The sequence below is a fragment of the Petaurus breviceps genome, unplaced genomic scaffold, assembly GCF_028583685.1.
Source record: "Petaurus breviceps papuanus isolate PSGF00001 unplaced genomic scaffold, PetGlider_PUasm1.0 185, whole genome shotgun sequence".
Taxonomy (NCBI): Eukaryota; Metazoa; Chordata; class Mammalia; order Diprotodontia; family Petauridae; genus Petaurus; species Petaurus breviceps.
Window position 1 is genome coordinate 3,961,680 of NW_027185797.1, and position 8,834 is coordinate 3,970,513.

Sequence of the window (8,834 nt, forward strand, 5' to 3'; positions counted from 1 at the left end):
CTGAAATTTTGCAATGACACATTGTAGTACAGGAGAAAAAAAGTAATACCCCCTCTGATGGTTATCTGTGTGACCTTGGGTAAGTCCTTTCACTTCCCTTGACTTCAATTTCCTCATTTGAAAAGTGAGGGAGATGAACTAGATAACCAGTAAAGATCCTTCCAACTTTAGAGCTTAGATGCTATGAAATTATAGTCCTCAGGGGCAGCCAGGTAGCACAGAGAGCAAGAACACCGGCTCCAGTGTTGAGAAGACCTGGAGATCGAATCACGGGCTCAGACACTTAGCACCCACCCAGAAACACCTGGCCGTGTAACCTTGAGCAAGTTACTTAACCCCAATTGCTTGGGGGTGGCCAAGTGGCTCAGCGAGTAAGAGCACCGTCTCCAGTGTCGGGATGACCTGGATCAAATCTGGGCTCAGATACTCAGCACCACACCCAAAAATAACTGGCCGTGTAACCTTGAGCAAGTTACTTAACCCTGATTGCTTTAAAAAAAAAAAAGAAATTATAGTCCTCAAATGGACATGACAGCAAAGCCAATTATAATTTGATTGGAGTGTTTATTAACTGTGGTGACTGCCTCCCCAGTAGGGAAGACAGCCTCAAGTCTCCTGAAAGGTACATTTTTATAGAATAATATGTTGCTAACAACAAAGTATGGTTCCAAGGGGGAGGGGTGGTACCATTTCTAGTAAAGTCTTGGGTACCAAATAAGAACAGACTTGTATCTAGGGTATGTTTCTAGCAACACATGTGAAAAGTTACCTCACTATTATGGCCTATCAGGTGGTTTCCAGGGGCCCCTTCTGGCAGGTTTAGGGGGCTTTGGTATATAATTTCTGATGGGCACTTCACTCCCCACTTTTTCTTGTTCATAGTTGAAACTTGGACTCAACTGAGTCCAGGGACATAAGTAGTGCAGAGGGCAAACAGCCTGATGGCCTAGATTCTTTTTCTAACATAGGTGGACAGGTAATTTATGAAACACAGGGAACAAGATGAACCTGGGGTTGAGCAGGGCACAGAGATCAAAGGAGAGGGTGGGCTGCTCATAAGTCACATTCTTTGCAATTAGAGTCCCATCAATTGTCCAAGAGTACAAGGTGGGAGCATAGTAGTTGGAACCGGCCAAAGGCAGGAATGCCAGGAACAGGAGCATCAGGTCAGTCTCTTAATCTTCAGTTGTAAGTAAGGAGAGGTGGACTCAGGCTTTTATTTCGGCCACTTTAATAGCAGATGGGTTAGGCACGGGATCCTGGGGTGATGACTGGGAAGTGGCCTGGTATACCACTTGGATTGCATCCTGGATGTCTCAGAGAGTTTGGAAGGACTTGAGAAGTAAGTCATTAACAGTCATACATAACAGCATTTGCTACCCAAAATACAATAGGAGGTGGGGTACTGAACAGAATCTCAAAAAGGGGATGAAGATACATTCAGTTGCAAATGTTAACACTTGTTTAGATAATGGAATAATTACAAATTCAGATCAAAATAGCAAGTTCTCTTCTGCTTACAACTTGTTACATCAATTCAGCAATAGACATGTCTTACAAATGGGGGTTTTTGTGGGCCTCTTAAAATCACACTAGAGATTTCAAAAATTTCTTATCACCAAACTTCTATGAAGAAAGTTAGTTGAAAACTTTTAAATGATCTTAAGCAGTTTGCATAACTTTCTGTACATATTATAGTTCTAGATGAAAAATAATATTAGATTTTCCAATAAGCTAACATGAAAGAGATCATATCTTTTAACTGATTACTTGCTCTGAACACAGAGACCTGTTATAGAGGGTAAAAAGCAGGGACATGTGACATTCCAATTATGCCAGGAGAAAACATCCTTGGCTCTGTGTAAATTCAGGTACAGTTACAGATATTCCATCTCATGCAGCATCTGTTCCATCCCATAGCCACTCAGGAATAAGTGGGAAACATTCCTTTTCAAAGGAACTCATGGGTAAATTGAGCCAGGAGGGATCCCATCCTAGACAGAGGCTATGATTGTCCCTTCGGCCTTTACCAAATGTAGACTTCCACCTGTTAACAGTACAGGATCACATTCCTCTGAGTAGCTAGTAGCATTTTCTCTCAGACACTGATTTAATGCAGACAACTATACCCAAATTCAGACTCAAAATAAAATTTAGTTATGGTCCCATGTGCTTTTTACCTTAAACAACAAGCTTCACCAATCACAGCTTAGAACCAGTTAAAATTGTTTCTATTCTCATGGAGCTGCAATAAGCAATAAAAATGTCAATGTAAGGAATTCCATTTATTATCTTTCCTTCTAAAATATAAAGCTAATTGATAAAAATCCCTTTTAATCTTTGCAACTTCTTAGCAAGTTAGGTTCATTTAAAATCTACATGACTAAAACAAGTTCCTTTCTCAGGCTGAATGACCTTTCCTGGAGATAGTTTCTAGGGGATTTGACAGTTTTACAACATAAGGAAAATTTATATTAATTCTAAGCTGGAGAGACTGCTCTGAATGGGCAGAACTGGTCAGACAAGTTTTCATCCAGTTTCCTCCTTTCCACATACAGTAATCAATTAACAGTTTTAGGTTTTAGCATTAAAACAGTAGCCCAAAATTGCTTAGTTAACAATCTTACAAGTTTTTTTTTTTTTTTAAATAACAGACATGTGTAATGTGTATTACACGTCAGAGTCAGCAAAATCTATAAAATAACACTACTGGTCTTACACAATTTTTTTCCTCACTCAGGTTTTACAATATACAGTGTGGAAATACAACAATATAAACTGTGAGATGACATCAATTGCATTTCCAAATTACATATAAGAATGATTGATCTTGCCAAGAGGCTAGTTGACTTCTGACCTCATTTTCTCCTCTCTTCTTTTCATCTCCCCACTTTACAGATGAATTGAGACTTAGGGTTAAATGATTTATACCAGGTCACACAACCAGTCAGTGCAGAGTTTGGAATACACTGTTTCTCGCTGACAAGCTTTTTCTCACTTTTCTGATTTTCTCTCTTTCATCTTTCTCTTAGCTGTACCTCTCTTGTTTTTCTCTTTTTGCTCTATATTCTGGGGTGTTTTCTCCCTGCTCCATTGTTTTCCAGGAGTCCTTAGCAACCTTCTTTAATTTCTTGGCACTGGAACAAGCAAAGGGATCATTTGCAGCAAGGGAGAAACCTTTTAGATGGTACTGAAGTTGGGGCTTCATGATACAGAGTGAACTCTATATTTCAGGGGAAAACCCTCCATTTTTCCAAATTTCCTCTATTCTATCAAACAAAGCACAGCAGACCCTGGTTATGGGGTGGTTGATTTGGAAGAAAAAGGGCACTGCTCAACTGGGGAGTGCCAGGAGATGGTAGCCTGGAGCATTGAGGAGAGGGTTTGGGGAATTTGAAGTAGAAACTTCAGGCTCTGCTTACTTAGAGGGGTGGGCTTCAGTGTACCTGGGGATCTAAGGCTGTTGCTAGTGGAAGCTAGGCCAAGTTCCCTTTTACTAAACCATTTAGGCTGTGGAAAGAATATAGTTTTAGGCTGAATAGCTCAGATCTAACACATACTTTAGTAGCTCAAATGTATCCTAGGCTTAGTATATGGGATAATAATTAACTTGTGTTTGTACCTTTGTTTCACAAGCTTCTTTTCCCTTGTCTAACTGTTTCCATGTCATTCAGAAAAATGTTCTATTCCAGGGATTTAACCTTTCAGGTAGGCAGATGAGAAGCCCGTGTAGCTCCAATGTAGCTGCTCTACTTTCCCCCTTTTTTTTCTTTTTTGGAGGAGGTTAACTCAAATTAACTTCACTACAGCCCTACCTCAGTTATAGCCAAGACAACAGGGAGAAAAATCTTAATGGTTCAAACCTCTTACTGTCTCCTAAGCTCCATCAGAGCTGGATGACAGGGGGAGGGCTCTGTAGCCCCAGGTAAGAACTGGGACCACAGGGAAGAGAATCTTAGCATTGTAACTTGTCACTGTGGCACTGGTCTGGTCAGAGATGGATCACAGTGAGAAGGCACCATAACCCTAGTCTTGTCAGAGGTAGGACTACGGGGTGGAGAATCTTAGTGGATTTTTCTTTTTGACTTCTTGCCAAGTAAACTTTTCTTAGGTGTTCTTTCCTTTAAAATTTCAGATCTACTTCAAGACTTTAAGAGAGAAGGTGCTTCTCATACAACATAGATGATACAACTGTTTACCAGTAACAATCATGGTCTTAATTTTGAACTTTAAAATAAAAACAATTGAATAACCAATCTGGTGACCTTAAACTTCAGTTTTTGTAGTTACACAGAACTAAAATTTTCTTGGTGCCAAATAGTAACCAGAATGAATTCAATTACCTGGATCTATATTCCCAATGATGTTGCACAGTTCTCTTTCTGTGACCCAGGAAAGGGTTAAGTGTTAGTCCTATTTCAAAGTGCAGTTTGGAAACCTAGTTCTCTTTGATCATTGAAGTGACTCCTTCTCTTAGATAGATCTTAGGGGAGAAATTTTCCATTTTCTCTCTGTCCATTTGTCTTTCTACTTCGAAAACTTTGGCTGGAGTTCAAGGAGTAGGAGAAATGATTTTCTGCCAACAGCCATTCCTTTAAGAGTTTATTAAGCTTTCTAGTGCAGGTACAGCATTTCTTACTGCTTGGCTGCTTTTTGAATCTTACAGGGTGGCAGCTTCAGAGATTTCTTTACACAATCCCACAGACAGGATATTAAAGTTACAGAGACCAAAAGAAATGCAGGCAGAGACAAAACAAAAGTTACAGACAGACAGAATATACACAAAACACAGCAGGACAAAAGGAAGAAGGCTTCATACTTTCTACCTGCCAGTATCCCAGAGACAGAATATACACAAAACAACACAACGGCAGAGTCAAGACTGTCAGTCTTATGCACTGTATTTATTCCACCCCCTCCCCTCTCAACTCCTATCAAACTTAATTAGACAAGATTTATATTTTTAAGGAAGGGCTTCTGATGAAGCCAGTGATTTTGCCTCTACCAGAGTCATTTTCAGATGTGCACTATGACTAAATGGTTTCCCATTTGGAACCTACCTAAAGTAACTAATTCAGCTGTATGGCTATTTTGTGAACAGGGCAGCCCATTTAGATGTTGAAATGTAAGATGAAATGGGCTTAGACCATTAAAATGCTTTTAAATGAGTGATCTAATATGTGAACTTGGCTATGTATTTCTTTTTATTCTGAACTTTTAGATAGGAAGGCAGCATTAAGTGAATCGAGTCTTATAGAGGACCACAGGCCAGTGGGGCTCTTACCCTGATGGCTGAATAAGCTCTCTCAGCTAAAGATCCTTCTACCAGTCCCAGATCAGTTCTCCACCCCCCAGGAAGGCTCACAGACATGAGCATCATGTCCTCATGAGAAGTGTGGTATGTGCTTCCGGCTTGGGAACAAGGATGCTCGCAGGGTTCTCAGGGGAAACTATTGTAATGTTGCAACGTAGTACTAACTAGAAACCTTGGGACCACTCCATCCTGTTCTAGGGAGGTGTAGGGAGGTTTGGAACATCCTGCTTGGTACAAGGATAGAGTACACAGCTATCACGTATGAGGCGAATGGGAACTAGGGCAATGGCATAATCCCAAAGATAGTGGCTTATGATGACTATGCAGTTTTGCCCTATATATACTGGACTCATAAAGTTGACCTGTTTTCCACCATATTGGAGTCCCATATTGTTTATGATTGTGAACCTCTGGGTAAATGACTCTTTCAAGTATCTGTTTTCCACCTAACTTTTCTTTCTCAGTCTGCTGCTGGCCAGCAGGGCTCCCTTCTACTATCTAAGCTCTGTCACAGAAGGGCAAGGGTCCCCTGAGCTTGGCTCCCCACAACTGGTGCCCAATGTGGGGCCAAGGAACAGGGACGAACAGGCCGGGCACAGGAGTGCCAGGCCAAGGTAAAGAAACGTCAGGCCAAATGGGTGTTGCGAGCCCATGTCAGTTTCACCCAGAGGTCCCCCTTGGAGCATTTTACAGGTTAAAAAATGGTTATGGTTAAGTTGAAGAGTGTAGGAGCAGTGTCAGGTCAGAATTAGAAAGAAATTGAAGCATGTAGCAAACAGACAAGCTAATTAGAAAGTTTAAGATAGGTATAAATTATTTGCATGAGACTGAACAGAAGTTTTAAGGTTTTTAAAAGCTTGAAGTCTCTTTCTATCACTCAACTCTGGTCAAGTTGGGTGCTGATAAGGAGATAAGATAAGGGACTTTTCCCCTCAGATCAAAGAGGCAAACGGATGAGCATTTCACCATTTCTGCCTCCATATAAGAGAAAAATTTTGGAATACAACTGTAAGTCTGTGGAATTCATGTGAAAAGTAAAAAGTGTCACTCCTAATTTGATGCTAAAGATAGGTCAGAATTTATTATACAATTTTCCATTTAGGCAACTTTTCTAAGATCTGATAAAAAAGCGTGTAGTTTTGAGTTCTCTAGCACAGGGGAGAACAGATACGGTGTCATTTCCAACTAGAAGATTCAAAGCTCTCACTTTCAAAGAAGTTTTTAAGGAGTGGACACATAAGCATAGTTTACTGGAGTAAAAGTTTTGTCAGCAAAAAACATTTTACAAAAATTCATCAAAGCCTCTCATCCCAGATTAGGCTAAAAGAGACTGCTGAAGATTAATAGGGAATTTGAGTTACCCTCCCCAATCTGGCAAAAGGGAGGAAGCATACTAAATTTATCAAGGACCCCACTAGAAACAGCCCTGAGGCACCTTGAAGCCCACACCTTTAAGCAAGCAGATAGACCTCTCCAATCCAAACCCCTACATCCACAATCAGTCTCTGCAGCCGTAAGGAGAGGAGAAATACCTCTACACTTGATAAGCCCAATTTTTATCAATAAACCATCAATAAATCACTTTTGCAAGTAATGATTTGGAAATAAAATTAATGTCATAATGTCATTGTGGTCTTTCTAAACTATAGTGAAATTCTATTAGAAAACTTTATTTTGGATTAATAATGCCCATTCAGACCATTTCTCCTGCATGTATGAGGTTTGATAAAGCAGGGGCATCACCACCAACCCCTCCCTAAAGTCCTTCTCAGTTATTTCTATTTTGTAACACTGCCAAGACCCCTGAAGACTATCTCTGTAGGCAAGGTCATTATAAGGGACCTGGGAGGGCTAGCTAGTTCATCTTTTACCCAAATAAGAATCTCCTTGCCTCAGGATGGTCTGGGATCTCCAAGAATAGAAATATAGTCACCTCTACACTAACTACAGAATTTATTAAGAACATTCAAGCATCAAGTAGGACACTCCCCATCATGGAATCTCATTGAGTGTAAGTAACATAGGAAATGTACGGATTTTAAACTTCAATAGCAGTCTTCAAGGCAAATACAAGAGCAGTGTCCCTCTATGGAAAAGTTAATTAATAATGGGCTAGAGCTGAGTTGTTTAAAGAAAAAATAAACTTGTACTTTTAATACTCCCCTACTCATAATTGTGAGAGGAATAGTCATATATGACCTTCCTTATTCCATACACACTTGTACTATGGGTCACATTAATCCCCAAAGGAAATTCTCCCACACCAATCAACAAATCAAGTCAACAAGAATGTAAGTACCTATTATATATCAGACACTATGCCAGGTGCTGGCTTAGCAAGGGACCCCTCTAATTTCTGAGAAGGCAGAAATTAGTTGGAATTTCACTTTCCATCCTGAGGCAGTGGAAAAAACCCTGGATATGAAGTCAGAGGATGTGAATTCAAATTCAAACTCCATCACTTAGTAGCTAGATGACCTCAGACAATTCACTTCACCTGTTTGTAGCTCAGTTTCCTCATCTGTAAAATGAAAGGGCTGGATTCAGGGATCTCTAAAGTTCTTTCCAGTTCTAAGTACTATGATGCTCAATTCTATTAAAATAAGTGATCTGGTCTTGTGGACTTGGTTAGAACAGGATTTGACCCACAGAACAACTCAGTGCAAGGGAATTTACTCAGGAAAATTCGAGAAAGTCTTTCTTACCAACAAAGATGATGTCTTTACTTTGTCAGTGCCTTGGGGTCCTTGGACTAAAGAAAACCAAGGCACTGGGAGCTAAAGAGTCATAAGTTGGCTAGGGGCTTAAATTAGGAAACAAAACTATGCTTCATTTGACCCTAGGCCTAGACACAGACTTCTCATAGAGTGGTCTTAGAGATGTTCTCATCAGAGCAGCTGTAACTTACTCAGTTATTTTCAAGTTATTTATGGCATTCTATTTTTAACAAAGCATATGTTATACATGAATTGGTAATCTGCATAAGTGGTGGGAATTTCCACACAGGGAGTTCCCCACATGTATGAAATTGCAGGTCCCGATGAGGGTGAGGAGAAAAAGTTTTAGTAATTGGATTATTTAATTATTTCATAAGAATGTTTCTATGACTGAAGCATTGATCAGATCTAAGGTTTTTCCCTTTGGTCCCAAGGACACATCGGACACGATAGTAAATAAGAAAGAATAAGTTTCTTCCAAAGCGATGTTCCTAAAGTGTAGGATTATGTCACTCCCCTACTCAATAAACTCCAATGATTCCCTATTGCTTCTAGGATCAAATATGACCTCCTCATTTTAGCCTTTTTTATCTCATTTTTACACTTTCAGTTTTATTGATGTTTTGTTTTTTATTTTACCTCATGAATGGTCTCTTTCAATAAAATGAAACAGGTGAGCAAAACTAATAATACAGTGACTTTATCTGAAAATACATCTCTTGGATCTCTATTTCTAAAAATTAACAAAAATATTTTTCTCCCTCCTCCCACTCCATTAAAAGAAAAGAAAAAAGGCAAGTTTC